Source organism: Pan paniscus, chromosome 14 (assembly GCF_029289425.2).
Source record: "Pan paniscus chromosome 14, NHGRI_mPanPan1-v2.0_pri, whole genome shotgun sequence".
NCBI classification, from domain to species: domain Eukaryota; kingdom Metazoa; phylum Chordata; class Mammalia; order Primates; family Hominidae; genus Pan; species Pan paniscus.
The window spans coordinates 2,937,462-2,958,039 of NC_073263.2; the positions used below are offsets into that span (position 1 = coordinate 2,937,462).

The window sequence follows — 20,578 nt, forward strand, 5'->3', positions numbered from 1 at the left end:
AGTGGACAGTGTCTCAGACATCACGACAGTTTCCACAGAAGTTTAGGAAAGAATGCGGCTCCCTGGGCTGCAGAAGGCGCAATGCTCTGGAAAGAACCCTGGGTATAGCTGAAAGAGGAACCTGAGAAGGATAGGGCCAATCGGTTGAGGACAACCCGCCCGATTTGGGCAAAGGTAAGGTGCCTACGTAGGGTAATACCCTCCTCAATGCTCAGCGCAGACCTGTCCTCCAGGTCCACCTCTGTACTCATTCTCCTTGGAAAAGAGTCGGCATAGCATGAGAACTCAGCAGTGCTTTGGACACCGGGAAGTCCACACCGCTCTGCCCCTCCCTCCAGGGCTACGTACCCCTGTTCCTGGTACATGCTGGGATTATATTTCTGAAGTCTACCGACAAACAGGCTGAGAGCAGTTAACAGACTACAGCTCCCAGCATATTAGGTGGGGCGTGTACCACTCTGCCCCTTCTTCCAGAACTGTGCCTTGCCCCTGAGACTGGCGCATGCTGGGATTGTAGTCCTGTAGCCCTTTGACCAAAGGGTTGGGAGTGTTTATGAGAATACATCTCCCAGCAAGCCGAAGGAGACGCACACCGCTCCGCCTCTTTCTCCACTGACGGGCCGTGTCCCTGACCCCAGTGCATACTGGGATGGTAGTCCTGCAGTCCTGTGATGAAAGTGCTGGAAGTCTTTATGAAACTACATCTCCCAGCAAGCAGAAGGAGGTGTCCATAGCCTAGCTTTTTCCTCCAGTAATGTGCACTGTCCCTGAGCCGGGTGCATGCTGGGATTGTAGTCCTGCAGGCCAGTGATGAAAATTCTGGGAGTGTTTATGAGACTGAATCTCCCACCAAGCCCAGAGAGGCGCGCACAACACTGCCTCTTCCTCCAGTGACGCGCACTTTCCCTGAGCCCCGTCCATGCTAAGATAGTAGCGCTGCAGTCCTGTGACCAAAGGGCTGGGAGTGTTTATGAGACTGCATCTCCCAGCAAGACCAGCGAGGTGTGCAGAGCCTCGCCCCTTCCTCCACTGATTAGCGCACGCTCCCTGAGCCCGATGCATGCTGGGATTGTAGTGCTGCAGCCCAGTGACCAAAGGGCTGGGAGTGTTTATGAGAATACATCTCCCAAAAAGCATAGTGAGAACAGCACATGTCCACCTGTTCTTACAGTGACGCGCGCTGTCCCTGAGCAGGGTGCATGCTGGGATTGTAGTCCTGAAGCCCTGTGACCAAAGGGCTGGCAGAAATAATGAGACAACATCTCCCAGAAAGCCCAGCAAGGCGCTCACACCCCTTTCTCTTCCTCCAGTGACGCGGACTGACCCGGCGCCCCGTGCATGCCGGAATTGTAGTCCTACAGCGATGTGATGAAAGGGCTGGGAGAGTTTATGAGACTACCTGTCCCAGCAAGCCCAGCGCGGGGCGCACAGACCTGCTTCTTCCTCCAGTGACTAGTGCACTCTCCCTGAGTCAGAGGTATTCTGAAATTGAAGTGCTGCAGCCCTGTGACTAAAGGACTGAGGTTGTTGTGAGACTACATCTCTCAGCAAGCCCAGCGAGGCACGCACAACTCCAAGTCTTCCTCCAGTGAAACACACTGTCCCTGAACCCTCTGCATGCTGGGATTGTAGTCCTGCAGCCCTGTGACGAAAAGGCCAAGAGTGTTTATGAGACTACATTTCCCAGAAGACCCAGGGAGAGGCACAAAGCCCCGCATCTTTCCCCGTGACGCGCACAGTTTTTGATCCTGATGCATCCTGGGATTGTAGTCCTGCAGCCCTGTGACAGAAGGTCTGAGAATCTTTACGAAACAACATCTCTCAGCAAACGCAGCGAGGTGCGCACAACCTTCCCCTTGTTTTCCAGTGACGCGGGCTGTTCGTGAGCCCCATGCATGCTGGGATTGTAGTCTTATAGCACTGTGACCAAAGGGCAGGGAAAGGCCATGAGACTACATCTCCCAGGAAGCCCAGCAAGGCGCGCACTGCCCTGCCTCTTTCTCCTTACGCTAGCGCACTGTCACTGAGCTGGGTGCATGCTAGCATTGTAGTCCTGCAGCCCTATGACCAAATGGATGGGAGTGTTTATGAGAATACATCTCCCAGTACGCCCAGGAGTTGCACACAGATCTGCCTCTTCCTACCGTAACTAGCGCACTGTCCCTGAGCTGGGTGCATGTTGGGATTGCAGTCCTGGATCTCTGTGAGCAAAGGGCTGGGAGCGTTAATGAGACTACATCTCCCAAAAAAGCACAGCGAGAAGCTCAAAGCCCTCCCTCTTCCTCCAGTGATGCGCACTGTCCCTGAGCCCAGTGCATGCTAGGGCTGGAAGTGTAGTCCTTCAGCCCTGTGTTTAAAGGGCTGGGAGGGTTTATGAGAATACAACTCCTAGCAAGCCTGGCGAGTAGCACACAACGCCGCCTCTTCCTTCAGCGACGCACAATTTCCCTGAGCCCGCTGCTGGCTGGGATTGTAGTCTTCTGCCTCTTCCTCCAGTGACAGGCACTGTCTCTTAGCCAGGTGCATGCTGGGATTGTAGTCCTGCAGCCCTGTAACCAAAGGGTTGGGCATGCTTATGAGAATACATATCCCACCGAGCCCAGCGAGGCGTGCACAGTCCCGCCTCATCCTCCAGTTACGCGCACTATCCTTGATCTTGGTGCATACTGGGATTGTAGTCCTACTGCCCTGTAATGAAAAGTCTGGGTGTCTTTATGAAACTACATCTCCCAGGAAGCCAAAAGAGGCACGCAAAGCTTTGTCTCTTCGCTCAGGCACATGCACTGTCCCTGATCCCGGTGCATGATGGGCATGTAGTCCTGTAGCCCTGTGACTAAAGGGCAGGGAGTGTTTATGAGACTGCATCTCTCAGCAAGCAAAGCAAGGCCTGCACAGCCCCGCCTTTTCCTCCAGTGAGGCGCACTGTTCATTAAGGAGTGTTTATGAGATTACATTTTCCATCAAGCCCAGCGAGTCACGCACAGCTCTACCTCTTCCTCTGCCAGCGCGCACAGTCCCTGATTCCGGTGTATGCTGGAATTGTGGTGCTGCGGCCCTGTGTCCAAAGGGCTGGGAGTCTTTATAAGACTACATCTCCCAGAAAGCACAAGAGGTGCTCACAGCCGCGCACCACTCTCCCTGCCCCACTTTTCTTTCAGTGACCGCGCACTGTCCCATGAACCTGGTGCATGCTGGAATTCTCCTGTTGTGGAATTCAGGAGGATGAGAGAGACCTCGGGTTGAAACAGGAGAATTCTTATTGAGTGCACTCAGTGTCAGTCCTCTGAGCCTAAGCTAAGCCATCATATCTTCTGTGACCTGCACGTACACATCCAGATGGCCGGTTCTTGCTTTAACTAATGACATTCCACCACAAAAGAAGTGAAAATGGCCTGTTCCTGCCTTAACCGATGACACTGTCTTGTGAAATTCCTTCTCCTGGCTCATCCTGGCTCAAAAGCTCCCCTACTGAGTATCTTGTGAGCCCCACTCCTGCCCGCCAGAGAACAACCCCCTTTTTCCTTTACTTACCCAAATCCTAGAAAACGGCCCCATCCCTATCTACCTTTGCTGACTGTCTTTTCAGACTCAGCCCGCCTGCACCCAGGTGATTAAAAGCTTTTATTGTTCACACAAAGCCTGTTTGGTGGTCTCTTCACACGGACGCGCATGAAACTCAGGACCAGCTAACTCACGTCAAAAAGACTAGGCCCGGAACAAAGAAAGAACCTGACTTTTATACACACTTCACAAAAGGGGGTGGGCTAGCTTGAAGCAAGCTTACAGTGGCGTGAAGGTAGGAATACAGAGGCAGGACAAAAATAGGATTGCACATGACCGTTGCCAAGCAACCCACATGTCCATTTTCTAGGTTTCCCTGGACAAGGGCTTCTCCTATAACCCTCACTATGGTGCCCAAGCAGCTGCAGTTCAGCCTATTCAGGCTTCTCATGAGTTTCATTGTACTTCTTCGATAAAACAGAATACTTGAAGTCACTAGTTACAGAGAACAAGAATCTATAAACTCATTCCGTAAAAAAAGGAAATTTGTTTTTATTTTCCCTATGTTGGGGGAGTGTTGGGAGAGCCTCCAGAGCACATTAGATAATATTATCAAGACTATTCCTGGGTCTGGGCTGTGTCTGTTGATGGCTCTGGGACAAGTCAGCCCAATACAAGAAAATTTATTTCTCTTTCTTTTTAATTTTATTTTTCTTTAGTCCCACAGCCCTGTGACCAAAAGACTGGGAGTGTATGTCAGGCCTCTGAGCCCAAGCCAAGCCATTGCATCCCCTGTGACTTGCATGTATATGCCCAGATGGCCTGAAGTAAGTGAAGAATCACAAAAGAAGTGAATATGCCCTGCCCCACCTTAACTGATGACATTCCACCACAAAAGAAGTGTAAATGGCCGGTCCTTGCCTTAACTGATGACATTACTTTGTGAAAGTACTTTTCCTGGCTCATCCTGGCTCAAAAAGCACCCCCACTGAGCACCTTGTGACCCCCCACTCCTGCCCGCCAAAGAACAAACCCCCTTTGACTGTAATTTTCCTTTACATACCCAAATCCTATAAAACGGCCCCACCCTTATCTCCCTTCGCTGACTCTCTTTTCGGACTCAGCCCGCCTGCACTCAGGTGAAATAAACAGCCATGTTGCTCACACAAAGCCTGTTTGGTGGTCTCTTCACACGGACGCGCATGAAAGTGTACAGTTACACTTCTGTTCACTTGTCATGAGACTGTTTTCCTTTACCCCCATGAAAGTACTTACAATAGCTTCTTTCAAATCTTATCTACTGATTACAGCATCTTGCACATCTTGAGAATAGGTCCTATTGTCTGCTTTTTATCTTGTGAATCGATTACATTTTCATGCGTCTTCACGCATCTCATGAATTTTTAAATTGTGTGATAGGAACTACAGGGACTCTGGATTCTGTTGTATTTCTTTGAAAATTATTATTTTAAGAGGGAGTTAATTTGAATAGATTCAAACCCCAATCCTTATCTCTTCCACAGTGGCATAGATAAAATCTTCATTCAGTCTTCTAAACAGTGTGCCTCTCTATATAGCAAAATATAGTATTTTTTTAAGCTTTATTATTGTTATCTGTGAAATAGTTATTCAACGAACTAATCTACTTCATTATTACTGGAAGCCAGAACCTCAGTTGTGTTCACTTTCTGGATTTTATATAAGTGAAATTATATAATATGTATACTTTTACATCTACTTTCTTCTAGGCAACTTTATATTTATGATATTAATTCTTGCTATTGCAGATAGCTATAGTTTGTTTATTTAAAAAATATTTTTTACATTTTGGCAAAGTATACATAAAATTAACCATTTTAACTATTTTAAGTGTTCAGCTCAGAGAAATTAACTACACTCACATTGTTTTGCAACTATTATTCCCATTCATAAGGATCTTTTTTCAACTTCCAAACCAAAATTCAATACACATTAAATAACAGCTCCCTGTTACTCCCCCTCCAGCTCCTAGGAACCACTCTTCTACGTGGGTTTCCAGAATTTAACTACTTTAAGTATCTCATAAGTGGAATGATACAGTATTTGTCCTTTTATGACTGGCTCATGTCACTTTGCACAATGTCCTTAAGGTTCATGCATGACGTACCATGTGTCAGAATTTCCTTATTTTTCATAACTGAATAATATCCCACTGTATGTATAAATCACATTTTATCTATTTATTCATTAATGATAATTCGAACAACACAGGTAATTCAAAAACCTTTTGAGTGATGTGAGTAATGCTGCTATGAGCTTAGGTGTACGTGTATTATTTTGTGTCTTCGCTTTCACATCTTTTGTAATATACCAAGATGTGAAATTGCTGGATCATATGGTGATTTTGAGTGTAAATTATTTCGTTACTATGGTGTTGTTTTACAGCAGCTGCAGCATTTTACATTTCCACCAACAGTGTACAAGGGTTCTAACTGCTCCACTTCCTCACCAACACTTGTGATTTTCTGTTTTTTTTCTTTTGGTACTAGTTATGCTGATGTGTATTAAGTGATATGTCATTTGGGGTTAGATTTTCATTTTACTAATGAAAATGAAAAGGTTTTGTTGAGTACCTTTTCATGGGCTTATAAGCCACTTCACATAATTTTTAGAGAAATATCTATTTAGGTATTTTGCCCATATTTTAAACAAGTAGTTTGTTTTATTATTGCTGAACTGTTCTTTGTATATTCTGGATAGAGTCCTCTTTATCTATTTTTCTTTTGTTTCTTGCGTTTTTGGTGTCCTGTTAAAAAAATTCACTGCCAAATCCAGCCTTATGTCATGTTTTACCTACATTTTATACTAAGAATTTTGTAGTTTTAGCTCTTACATTTAGGTCTTTGATCCAGTTAGTTAATTTTTTCTTATAGTAGAAGTTAAGGGCCCAGCTTCACTCTTTTACATGTGGGCACCCAATTTCCCCAGCACTAATTGTTGTAAAGGCAGTTCATTTCCCATAAAAATCATTTGACCTTATATATGAGGGTTTATTTATATGGGCTTTCTATATTACTCCATTAGTCTCTTTGTAGCATGCTATTTTGGAATTTTGTAGTAAATCTTGAAATCATTAAGTGTGACTTCTCTAACTTTGGTATTTTTTTTCAAAATTATTTTTGCAATTTAAAGATCTTTGAGATTCCCCATAAACTTAAAAATTGATTTTTTAATATCTACACAAAAGTAATTGGCATTTTACTTCTTGGTTACTTCTTAACTACTTTATTCTTTTGATACTATTGTAAATTGAATTGTTTTCAGAGTTTTCTTCTCAGATTATTCATGTTACTACATAAAATGCAGTTTGTTTTTGTGTGTTGATTATGTATGCTACTACTCAGCTGAATTTATTAGTTGTAATATTTTTTGTGTGGAATCTTAAAGATTTTCCAAATATAAGAATATATTTTCTGTACACACTTTGATGCAGTTTATTTCATTGTCTTTTTTAATTTCTCTGAATGAAACTTCTAATACAGTGTTGAATAAAAGTGGCTGGCAAGAGCAGATATTCACTCTGTCTTCTGAGCTTAGAGGAAATACTTTTGATCTATTCCTCTGGAATATGTTGTTTGCTGTGGGTTTTTATATGTGAATTTTACAATGCTGGTTTCCTTTTATTCCTAATTTATTGTTTTTATTATAAAATATTTTGAATTTTGTAAATACGTTATCTGTATTAATGAGAGAATACTTTTTAAAAATTTTGACAATGTGGAATATGCATTGATTAATTTTCATATGCTTAAACTTTTGTTAAGAAAGGCTAGCTAAGTGAACCAGTGAGACTGGAAAAAGAATAAAGAAATCTATACTGGTTGTGATCAATTATTTGTAAACACCACTGCACTGAAACCACCCATATGCTGAAACTTCCTTTCATTCCAATAATAAACTCCCCTTGGTCATGGGTTGTAATCTTGCTAGTATGCTGCTGAATGTAGTTAGCTAGGATGTTGCTGACTAGTTTTGCATCCGTGTTCATAAGGGATATTAGTCTATGGGTTTTTGTAGTATCTTTGTCTGGCTTCAGTATGAGCTAATGGTGGCTTCATGGAATAAGTTTGGAACTGCTCTCTTCAGGCTTTTGGTAGACTTTGGAAAGGATTTTTGTTCTATAAATGCTTGATCTAAATCACTAGTGAAGCCAACAAAATAAGGGCTTTTCTTTATGAAGAGGCTTTTAATTACTGATTCCATTTCCTTAGTAGTTTTGTATCTATTCAGATTTTGTATTTCTTTGTAATCAAGTCTTGTATACCTAGGAATCTGCCCACTTTATCTACGTTTTCCAATTTATCATCCTATCATAGTTCACAGTACACTTTTTTAAATATTTTAATTCTTTGAATTAGTAGTAATGTCCCACTTTCATTTCTCATTTTGGTATGTGAATATGCTGTTAATTTTTTTTGTGTGTAGCTGAAAGTTTGCCAATTGTTAATTTTTTGAAGAAGTGAGAATGAACTTTTGGTTTTTTGGAATTCTGTGGTTTGTATAATCTCCATTGCATTTATCTCTGCTAAAAGCTTTAATATTTTCTTCTTTGTCTTTGCTTTGCATCTAATTTGGTGTTATTTTTCTAATTTACTAGGTGATAAAGTTATTATTTATTTGAAATCTTTGTTCTTTTTAAACGTATTTTAGCTGCAAACTTTACATCTTAGCACTCTTTTTGCTGTTTCCCTTAACTTTTGATGTGTTTTGTTTTCATTTTTCTTCCTCTGTAAGTATGTTCCAACTTCCTCTGTGATTTCTTCCTTTACTTATTTGTTGTTTAAGGGTATGTTGTTTAATTTATACAGTTTTGTAAACTTTCTAACGTTTCTTCTGTTATTGATTTAATTTGAGATCTACTATACAGGCCATCGTGGGGAATTCCCCATGTGCATTTGAGAAAAGTGTGTAGTCTCTTTTGTTGGATGGAGTATATTGTATATATCTGTTAGATCAATTTGGTTCATTGAGTTAGTCAAGAACTCTATTTCCTAATTTATCATCTATCTCATTTTTCTATTCATTACTCAGAGTGGAGTATTAACATCTTCAACTATTATTTTAGAACCGCCTTTTTGCCCCTTTAATTCTGTCAACTTATGCTTTCTATATCTAAATGTTTTATTATTAGGTATGGGTTTAAACTATTTCTATCTTCCTGCCAAATGGACAATCTATGACTATATAAGGTCTTATTGTCTCTTTTGAGTTTTTAAGTCTATTTTCTCTGCTATTAATATAGTCATTCCCAGTCTCTTTTTCATACTATTGGTATAAAATAATTATTTTCTTCCTTTTTTTTATAACACTCAAGTCCTGTGGAAGGCTAAGAGCAGCATTACTTAATTAGAAAACAGATCAATCTTAAATCAATAGTTTAATATTTGTAAAAGCATTTAAATGGAAATGAGCTACGCAGTCTACCAGGAACAAAGGATATCAGTTGGGTCTAAGAATAATCATGTCAAAAAGCTCTAGGAGGAAAAGCTGCTGGGAATTAGGACTGTGATAACGATCTTTGGGATCAAGAAGGAAATGGGGAATTGGGGATGCTCAGGGTCAGGTACATGCTTAGCAAAAGACCCAGAAAACCCTAAGCTCTCACCTCTGCATTTTAAACTCTGCACAAGTAGAAAGTAGAGGCACAAGGAGAGTTGTAACTTTATGCTGATTGGTAAAGGCATGCTCCAACACACATACATAGATCTCAGGTGAAAAAATCAGATATTTATGTTTAGTGAGAGTTAAAAAATCTGGAGTCTTACTTTCCAGTTAAGGTTTAGTGAAAGTATTTGGGGAGATTTGCATTGATCAATTCATCCTGAGGTCAAGAAAATCTTGATTTTGGCATTTGGAGCCTCCAGTAAAGGACTAGCCTCCTCCCAGAGGTGTTCTTTGGGCTTTTGGACTCAGTGACACACTACTGGTTACACTGATTTGAAAGTCAGCTAAGAGCTTGCTGCAGAACTCCCGCCAAACTCAGTTTCACCCTTAGAGGGCTAGAGCATCCCCAGCTGCTAGAAATTTTATGCCTCCTTCTATCCTCTGAAGCAAAGCTGCTGTCTCTGTGGGGCCCACAATTTTCTGAGCATTTCCTATATGACTGGTCCTGGTTCATAGATGAGTCAGGGAAGGTGAAACCTCACGATGTCCACTGGGCTGCTGTGGCTGTTTAATCTGTGCCAGCCATACAGAACCTGAAATGAGTGGTTGCTCCTCTCAAAGGTCAGAACTCAGGGTTTGTGGTAATTGCACATATTCTATCTGTTTGGTTATCTACAATGGAAAGTGTAGACTGTCTGAATGTCTTTTGGGCTGCAAACTGGAGACAATGTCAGATGCTGATCTAACTGGATCACTCATCTAGAAGTCCATGGTAAGGGTTTGTTTTCTAGAGAGTGACAACAATCAAGCTGCAGATTGAACCTAAATCTGTGTCTAACGCAGAGTCTAATACTGCAAGCCAGACTTGGGGTTGCTGGTGAAAGTTGACCTATTTGTCTCATGGTTGAAGAATTCCTAGACCATACCTAGCAGAATAACCAGAAGTGGACTTTTGGCCCACTTCTTGAGATATCAGTCACCACTCTTGACATCTTCAGCATAACAGTATGCCGACTCCATCCATACCATGTATCCCTTGAAGCTAATCTGTGCCATCTTTTAGGCTTTTGAGACCAATTGAGCTCTGACTTCGTGGCATTTTTCACCACACGTACTAAAAGGAGCCAACTCTATGATGTTCCCTCCTTTTCCACACATGTTGGTTAGATAATTTGTTGATTAGGTATGGTTTATTTTCTCTTCCTGATTGCCTCCAAGATAAGGATGAAATGTTTGGGGGATCTAGGAATCTACTTCACAAATTGGAATTTCGTGCTAATAATTCCTGGGTGAAATGTGGCTTTCTTTCCCATAACTGCAATTCTAGGCAAGCCTGGCTTTTGTATCCTCTGAGTTGCATCTAAGCCTAGTAGCTGTTATGGGACTCCAACTTAGTTCCAGCTAAGTTTTATGTAAATATTCTTGTCTCTATTTTACCTGGCTCTGCTAGATAAAGTGTCTAGAAAAAAGTAGAGGGCGACTAGAATAAAGATGAGATTATAGGTATCGGAATGAGACACACTGATTCTGTGGAAGTACTGGGAGAACAACCTGGAACCTGGGGTATGAACAACACAGACCTCGGAAGCTACGGGAAACGGTGGGACATTAACAACTTTTTTTCTTTCTGAACAACCCCTGGTGCAGCCCACAGAAAGGTCTGGAAATACTATTAGTTAGATCAGACGGTAAGGCAGAGGCTGTGGATACATCTCCTTTTGGTCCCCACATTACTCTTAAGAATCCTTTGAGACTATTCTATCTCTCCGTGATGTAGGCATGGATCTCTAGTGGGCAGTGTGCACTCTCGGTGCCCATGGTTCCAGGCCACAGTTTTTCAGATGATGGACAACAATTGCTTTTTCCTGAAGAGACTTAGTACCCTGTGGCTGAGCTTAAGCGGGATTCTTGACAGCATTGATTGCATTTTCTTCTTCCTCTATGAAGTGGGATTTCTCCTTCTGTTTTTCTACTGCCTAGAGGTGAATCTGTATTTGTCAATATTTAGGTAAATCAGAGACATAAATCAGGTAAGGAACCCTAGACACTGCTTCTAGGCTAGCTGGACTCTTGCCTATTTCCCTTCTCACTTTATGAGATGAATTATATTGGCACAGGTTGATACCCTTAGATAGTGTCTCTCAGGAGCAATTAGAGAAGCATACTTCTAGAGAAGCTGGTAGGACAGGGCAGGACGGCCAATGAGGATCAAAGTTTCTGTCCAAATTTTTGAGCCTAGCTGTGTGTGGCCGACGAATCCAGGAAAGATCCCAGATCCCTGGAAGGGATTGTAAAGAGAGGATCCATTAGATTAGAATGCTAGGGTGGGTGTCCATCCGTCGCCTTCTGAGTGGGATTTTCAGGGTTAAGACTGTGGTAGGGCTGCAGAGAAATTCTATCCTGGGAAAGCCTCTGATCGAGTGCAACATAGGTGGCTCCAGCACAAGGAGAAGTCCTCTATTTGAGGAACATTATACGTGTGTGGATGTGTCTGTGTTCTTCCTCAGCAGAGCCCCACTGACTGAATGATTGTTTGAGAATTATGAGTAAAGAGCCCTATATTATTTTGAATTTAGTAAATATTGGAAGAGAAACAAACAATATTATCTACTTTCAAATTGAATAACATCATGAGCAACTTCCAGGAAAATGTCACAGGAGGAAACCCCAGGGCCTTGCTCATCCCTGGAAACCTTGAAAATCCTGATGCAACCTGTAGGGTTAAACTTATCAACACTTAATTTTTTGCCATATAGATTTATCTTTATAAAAAATATTTTCATTGGACCTTTATTTTGATATATGCCATGAAGAATAAATCATTTATTTCCTTTGTGATAAGAACATCACATTTTTACACCTCATGTATAAATGATGCCATCACCCATGTAGTTTTTATTGCTATGGCCTGAATGTTTCTGTCCCCTTTCAAATTCATATGTGTATAATTTTAGGCATGAGGCCTTGGGGAAAGTGGTGAAGCCAAGAGTTCTTCATCTTCATGAATGGAATCAGTGCTCTTTCAAAGGAAGTTGAAGGGAATGCCCTTGTCCCGTGTGCGAGATTGTACCATTTATGGGGAATAGGGCTCTCACCATATACTAAATTTGCTGCTGCCTTGATCTTGCACTTTCCAGACTCCATAAATGTGAAAAATACGTTTCTCTTATTTATCCTTTACCCAGTCTAAGGTATTTTGTTATATCAGCCAAGATGCACTATGACACTTTCTTAGGCACTTTGATTTATTTCTGAATTTTTAATTTTAGTGATCCATGAGTTTTTTAACCAATCAAGATTTTACACAGGGCTTGCCAGTGTTTTTTTTTTTTTTTCCAGAGTTTTCTTGTCTATTCTTGTTTGCGTTTTCATCTATATAATATTTTATAGTAACATGTACTTGCAATATTTAATGGTACCTGTATAGGAACAAAATTGAATTTATAAATAACTTTAAGGACAATTGATGTTGATAATATTGAGTTTTTCTGCCTAAGAATATGATACAAATTGTCTATTTGCTTATGTCTACATTCATATATTTCATAAACTTTCTATGTTTTTTCCATATTCCGTAGACATTTTTGTAATATTTATTCCTAGTTTATCCTGCTAAAAAGTAATTTGAGACACAATGAAATTGCAAAGTGTTTATTTGAGTAAGAGCAGATGATAAATTATAAAATATCAGACGGAAAGATATTGAGTGCTTCATTGACAGTGTAAGAAGCAAGTATTTATTTGAAAAATGTAGAAACAAAGAAATCATTTGATTGGTGGTAGCACAACTTTTTTTTATTGTTTTTTGTTTGTCTGTTTACCTTGTTGGACAGTTTCTATTTATATAAGGTTGTTGGCTACTTCTGACTGGTTGAGCTTCATTTCTCTTTTTTAAATATGCAGCTACAAGAAATAATTTAAGTTTTGTTTGTATTTGCAAATCAAGCAAGGTTGAGATCACTTATGAGACCTAACTAATTTTGTCTGCTCAGAGATTATTGAGACATGATCTCCATTTTAATTTACTTTAACAAATTTTCTGTACTTTTACTTTCCATCCAAACTGTAACTTATAAATTATTATTGTTGTACATATGTAGGCCCATGTTGTGTATGCTTTGAAGACCTGTCCTGCATTCAAACTCATTTGTATTATGTTATTATTGAATTTGCCCCATTTATTGGAATTATAAACTGCAATCCCCCAACTACAAGAGGTACGAGCTCTGATGAGATAAGAGTAAAGATGAATCAGAAGTGAAAACAGTCCTCCAACCCACACATGCAGTAAAAACAAATTTCACATGAATACAATGAGTAATTATCTAAAATTTAAAGTACCCTGAAAACATTAATATTTATCTCATTATTATGTAATATGGAAATTACAAGACAAAAAAATCCAAAGACTTACTGTTTAAATATAATTGAAGCTTTTTATATGATGAAGTGGTCCATAATCTAAATGTAAAAAGCCAATAGGAAATATATGAAATAAAATAAAATTATATGTAAAAGTGACAATGCCTGTATTAGATTTAACAGTATCTTACAATAAAATAAGTTGAAACCTACAAAATAGAAGAAAGTTTAAAATTAGGCAGATATTATCAGCCCGGTGAAGAATAAATACATATGTCAATAAGCATTTAATGTATTTTGTCTTAGATTTTTATGAAATAATAAAAAGTAAGCAAACCAATAACATGGTAGTTTCACCCTGATTGATTCAAACTGAAAAAATATTAACATTTCTCCATGAGAAGTTGGATTCATGGATTGGCCTCATGCTGCATTCAAGGCACTTTAGCCAGGATCCAACACTCATTGCCAAGAGTCAGCAGGCTAGAAGTTTGCTTTTAAGATGTTCCTCGGCCTGTGACCAAGACACTTTTTCCTGACTACTTCTTCAACTCTGACATAGGTTTTGCTGATATAAATGCAAACCCGGCTCTATACCTACCAAGTATCTACTTGGCTAGAGCTGCAAATGGAGCATTTAGGCACTAGGCAAGAGCTCTTCCCAAGTTTCCAAGCAGACTTTCTAGAATTTCCCAAAAATACTGACATTGTCTTTCAGACCCCATCTCCCAAAGAGAATCAGAGAGGCGGTCTGGAAGCCATTTAGAATCTCCAGCCTCCAACCTAGTAACAACGGACTTGGATACAAAGACGCAACCTACTGACCTCAAGGACACCAGCCCAGATTCTGGGCATTGAATTCCTGCCTCCCCATGAAAGATCTCAACTGAGTCACATCAAAGCCCACACTCTTCTTCAACGTTCACCTTCCAGACACGCTCCAAAACAGCCCCTCAGAATTGTCTTGAGATGAAACAAAAGGTGATGAAGGTCCAGGTTTGGAATGCCTGCCTCATTCCTCACTCCTGAAAAGTCTACACCTGCTGGTTAGAACTCTCATACCTTAGGGAGCCCGGGCTCTGAGTGTATCCTCTAACAGGACCTCCTGGCCTTTTCCTCCTTGGAGGAGAGTGCCCAAGAATAATAGGGAACACAAGGCCTCCACTCTCACATGACTTGATTGAATGATGAACTGATGTCGGAGGAGGAAACATATGTAGGGAAGAGCCTGGGTCTTGTGAATCCCTGTTTCCCCAAGTGTGATGCCTGAGCAAATGGAGGGAGAATCCTCAAGTATTATTGGGTGGTAGACAGACACTGCCTAATAAAATTAAGTAAATGTAAGGTGACTTGAAGGGGAATTTATCATATGTCATATACAAAATTTTAGTTGGTCAACTTTATTTAAAAACAGTCACAATTTGTAAGGGCATTCAAATATAATTTTAATAGGGAGCTATGAAAATTATCTGCACTTGCTATGTAAGTGATTGAGGTAGGGGTAACTATCTGAAGGTCATGAGCTTGATATCTGCTACTTAATTTCATAAGACATTTACTTGCAAATGGTTGCCATTTTTGCTCTCACTATATGAAAATTTTTTCTTGCAAAGAGCATTCCTATGAAAGAAAAACTAGAAATTTTGCCAATTTCAGCTATTAAAACGATAAAACTGGTTTGTTTGTTATTCTTAACCAAATGCTCTTACAGATGACACATAGTACCCATGCTTTGATTGTTTTTTGTTTTTTTTTTTTTCACCTTAGGTCAATTGCCTTTCATTTTATTCATCAAACTGTATTTACTGTAGATGGACATTGCAGTTGTCATGTGCCCTATGGATTTGTACTTTGTTAGAAATATGAATTCTCAGGCCGAGTATCTTGGCTTACGCCTGTAATCCCAGCAATTTGGGAAGCCGAAGCAGGTGGATCACCTGAGGACAGGAGTTCAAGACTAGCCTGGTCAACATGGTGAAACCCCATCTCTCTACTATTTGCAGTTCACATTGTACCTTGCAATGAATATACATTTTATCCAAAAAGCCTAAAAAATAATGAAATTGGGGTGGGAATGGCTGGAAGTATAGGTGAAACAAAAATGACACATGACTAGTAGCTGTTAAAGCTGGGTGACTGGTCTGTTATCCTTTTTTTGTATTGTGTATACGTTTTTAATGTTCTGTAATAAAACACTTGTAGAAAATGACAAAGTTTATCTACACTTAGCTCTTAAGGTCTTGGTTACCTTTGGGAAGGAGAAAGTGTCAAGGGCATGAGCAAATCTGATTCTTACATACACAAGTGTATTTATTTAGTAATAATTCATCAAGCATTCCATAAATATTTTGTTCCTATATTGCTGTATGCATGTTATTCATCAATAAATATTTAAATAGTACATATTTGCATAACAATCCTAAATTAATATTTTAGAATAATAGTAATCTTTTGTTTTGTTTTAAAGTGGGGCGTGTTCACTCATGACATCATCAGGTGTATATTAATGTTCCAAGATATTTATTTACGTTTTAACTTTTGGAAGAGTCCCCTAGGTCTTTTAATTTTTACCTCAGTACAGTAAGTAGCATGGTTTTAACTTTTTGGAATGCAGCTTTGTTTTCAGAAAGGTCCTCCCCGAAGAATGATGCTCACCCAGGCCAGCGCACACAGCACAGTGACCCGTGCACAGGATGCACTGAGCACACACGGCACTGGGTGAACCAGGAACAGAAGGAGAAGCCAGCCTGGGTCTGCAAAATATACTTTGCAGGAAAAGCAGGTAAAATTGAAAGGTCACAATTCAGCAGCAAACGTTTTTACATTCATTTGAGAAATCATTTCCAGCAAAGACTGCTCGTTAAAGCCATGGTTTTCTGGCTTGCCTACACATTGTAATCACCTGCACAACTTTCAACCGTATTTTTTTCAGATCCAGCTCCAAGGATTCCTATTTAGTTGTGCGGTTACAACTTGGGTTTAAGGGATTTTGAAAGTTTTCCTCCCCGCAGGTGATTCTCTTGCGCCAGGGGTAAGAAGCGCTGGATAAGGGTGAGGGATGCTTTAGCTGTGAGAGATATCCATGTACTCTTCAGGATTTGCCCCATCACATATGTGGAGTTCGGGGTCTTAGAAAATATTCTTGCCCTGTTAAAAATTAAAGGATGGCTTCAATACAAACTTAGCTAGTTGGCTACGTTGCAGAAAAAGAAAATGCCTTTCCAGAGATCAGTTTTTTGAGTCAGAGTTTTGTTCTGTCAGTGAGGCTGGAGTGCAGTGGTGTGATCATGGCTCACTGCAGCCTTGACCTCCCAGGCTCAGGTGATCCTCCAGCTCCAGCCTTCTGAGTAGCTGGGACTGAAGGCATACACCAGGCAAGCCTAATTTTTCAATTTTTTTTTTTTTTTTTTTTGTGGAGATGGCTTTCTCTATGCTGCCTGGGCTAGTCTCAAACTCCTGGCCTCAAATGATCCTCCTACATCAGTCTCCCAAAGAGTTCAACCTACAGGCACAGGCAAGCATGCCTGGTGTATTTATTAAAATGTAGCTACTAGAATATTTAAAATTCACATGTGCCTCACATATTATTTCTTAGAGAATTGCCTCATTTTTGAAATCTCAGGCTGCCTGCTCTAAAACCTGGTTGTGCCAGGAAAGTAAAAAATCTGAAATTTTAAAATAATTGTCATTATATTGCTTCCATGTATGAATAACACATATATATTTTTCATAAATACAAATAATCTTACACACAAATGAAAATGCAAGTATTTTACAGGCAGGGCCAGTGTCCAGTGCATGAAGGAAGCCCTGCCAGAAAAGGATCCAGGAAAAACCTATAATTCTTGCTTTATTCAATCCAGTGTCAAATCACATATGTCACTCATGGCCTGAGGTGGCGTGGTGGGGAATTGAACTATATCCAATCATGGGTGCTGGAGTGCAAATTATCTAATCAGGTGCACAGCTGGAGAAGAATGGGCAGCTTTTTGGATCTAGGGATGCCTTTGCCTGTCTCTCTACTCAGAGCTCAGGACACTAGAGCCACCTCAACCCAATAGCCTGTTTTTTAGTTGTTTTAACACTCCAAAAGAGAATTAGTTTTCTCATGCATTTTCCAAATGTGTGGCAAGAAGAGCCTCAAATCTACCACCCTGTTACCACAGCCTAACTCTGGCTTGCAGTCAGAGTTTAAATTTCCAGTTCTTTCCTGACACTTACCAACACTAACTAACCTTGTGTAACTCACAACATTATCAACTGTTCTTTATTGTACATTTTAGACACAGTATTTTAATTCTGCATTTTTTCAAAAAGCAGTGGATGACACTTAAAAAAATATTTTTCATTTGTAAACATTTTACAGGACATGAAAGCAGATAATAATCCCCTGACAATCCACAGTAAAAAAAAAAGAAAAGAAAAGAAAAGAAAATATTTGTGCCCATTTCTTTAATCTTCCCTTGGCACAGACACCCCATCAGAATGTCTTTGGGTTGAGGTTTTATTTCAGAAACCTCACAGGGCAATACATCCTTAGCCATCCTGTGTTATTTTCTTTGTTTTGGGTTTCAAAACTGCTTGAGAATCCCCAAGATACCAACACTGGCCATGACTCTTGAAGTGTCTAGTAAATAGCATCCCTTGTGTCATCTCCTCTCAGGGAACAGCCCAAGGTATGGGAATGTAGCCTCTTTTTGGAGTGGTTGGATGCACTATACCTGGAAGGAATTTCCAGGTATACCTTTGTGTTAAAACCAAACCCCTTAGGACATTAAGTATTTCTTACCCCAACGCTTAGTTTCCATTCCTTAGAGACACATTGCAGGCCAGGCAACTGGATGCTGATATTGAGGAAAAAATGTCCTCAGATTGGTGAAGGGAGAGAAAATATTTCAAAGGACAAAGAAACCCAACCTAGTGAGGCAGTGCAAAAACCTGCAAAGTAAAATGCACCTCACAGACACAGTGGAGCAGAGCGTAGCAGCTCCTGGTAGGACGCTCATGACCCACTTCACTGAACCAGATGGGAGCAGGGAAAATATCCCAAGTAATAGAATGGCTTGACTTGACCCTTGGGTCAGATATGTCTGCGTTTCAATCAGCATTGTCACCTTCTAATTTTGTCACCTTGAAAATATGATTGTATTTATTTTAACTTCACTTTTTCATTAACTGTAAATTATGTTTTATCAGTAGAGCTTCAAAGGTATGAGAATATTTATAAAGCACATTAAGTTGGTGAATTTTGAATAAAATTAAGTAGTAATATATTTCATTTGTTAAAAATTGTTACTTACCTATTTCTTCAGCAGAATGAGTGTAGCATGTCTCCCAGGTCTGTTTTTTATTTGTTTGAGAGGTGATTTCAAGCAGAATCTCACAGCTTACTGTTGGAAATGCTATCAGTTGTAAAGATAGGGATAGTCTCTCTTCCACTACGGTGGTAGGAAATGAATACATATCTGCAAGCACATGAGGTAGATTAATTGTCAAATTACATAAATTTATCACATAAGTTATTCTTTTTTTCAAAACAGAGAACTTGTGAAAGTGAATAACTCTATTCCATGCGCTGCCATCTGGGTGTTTGAGGGTAATGTTAAGTTTTAGGAGCTGGGACTTTGCACCTCCTGAAGTGTTCACATATGATTAATTGTTTACTAAATGATTTGTTATGAACATAATTAAATTACATGTTTATTTTCTGAAAGGGATAGATACTTTGGCTTTTCTTGATGAATTATAAGATATAAGCCACTTATAATGTTTTTATTTTATTTTATTCTGTTATTTTTTATATGTAGTTTCACTCTTGTTGCCCAGGCTGGAGTGCAATGGCAAGACATCCGCTCACTGTAAACTCCACCTGCTGGGTTCAAGCGATTCTCCTGCCTCGGCCTCCTGAGTAGCTGGGATTACAGGCATACACCACCACACCTGGCTAATTTTGTATTTTTAGTAGAGACGGGGTTTCTTCATGTTGGTCAGGCTGTTCTCAAACTCCTGATCTCAGGTCATCTGCCCACCTAGGCCTCCCAAAATGCAGGGATTACAGGCATGAGTCACCATGCCTGGCTGTAATTTCCTCTCTTTTATACCTTAGATTTGAATAATTTTTGCTGGATTCTTCAAACATGAAGTATTTTTTGAATTGAAAACTAACTGAATGACTAACTGGTAAGTGGAAGGAGCCTTTGTCACTGCCAGAAGATATAGAGCCTTGGTAAGCTGGAAGCTCACAAGCAGATGCAGTTGAGGTTGAGATAGAAGAAATGTTGGGAGATTCTTTCTAGAATGGAATTGTTATTGTCCTCAGACTGTTTCTAGACTTGGTCTAAGAGGTTACCTAAGAAGTATTGGAACAAAGAAAAAGTACAAATGATTAGATCTTTGAGGATCTCAAAGGTTAGGTGGAAAATGGCCTTATTTCATAGGGAGGAGAAAACAAGTTTACAAAGAAGGTTGGAAAGGAAGCACAGGATGGAGGGTAGCAAAATCAGATCCCAGATAAGATAATGTTTCACCTTGAAGTCAGCCTGTTCTTAGGAGGGGTATGTATAAATAAGGGTTGTAGGTTTGCTGAAGCTGTGGGTGAGTCAAAGTTCAGGGGCTGGTTGGAAGAAGAGAAACAAGCAAAGTTTCTGTAAAGAGTATGTTATTTTGACCACTGAAGACTAAATTACTGAATGGTTGTTCATTTTTAAAAATGGGAATTTGCAATCTGTGTCCATTTTTGTGATAGGTTAAAAAAACAGCGGGGAGCATCCTCAAAGTCATCAGGGGAAGCACGTTTCTCTTCACTAAGCTGTTCTTTGAGAATGCAAAGAATGGGGGAATTTCTTTAAATATAGCTATTTCCAGGATTACCTTCACCTACAACTGTTCCTTGCCCTAGACATCTCTTCCATTTGGCTGTTTCTGAGTTACATTTTTATAATAAAGTAGTGAATATAATTACAGTTATTTGTTGAGGTTTTCTTTTTAGTAATTCTATCAAATTATTTAACTTGAAAAGGGGTTTATGCTAGTCTCAGATTTATAGGAGGTAGCTCAGAAGTGTAGATGGGCT

General features: G+C 40.0%; 1 long non-coding RNA gene across 4 annotated transcripts in view; it reads right to left on the reverse strand.

The window, feature by feature from the left end:
- Nucleotides 1-4,081: 4,081 nt before the first annotated feature.
- Nucleotides 4,082-20,578, reverse strand: part of LOC130540814 (uncharacterized) — a 52,092-nt gene continuing 35,595 nt past the window's right edge. For 2 of the 4 annotated variants that reach the window (XR_010109582.1, XR_010109583.1), the window contains exons 3-4: nt 18,807-18,971; nt 12,780-16,653 (exon numbers count right to left, since the gene is read on the reverse strand). This is a non-coding gene — a long non-coding RNA (uncharacterized LOC130540814). Of the gene's footprint in view, nt 12,564-12,779; nt 16,654-18,806; nt 18,972-20,578 lie in introns of those variants that run through there. The other 2 variants (XR_010109585.1, XR_010109584.1) reach the window with 2 other exon arrangements.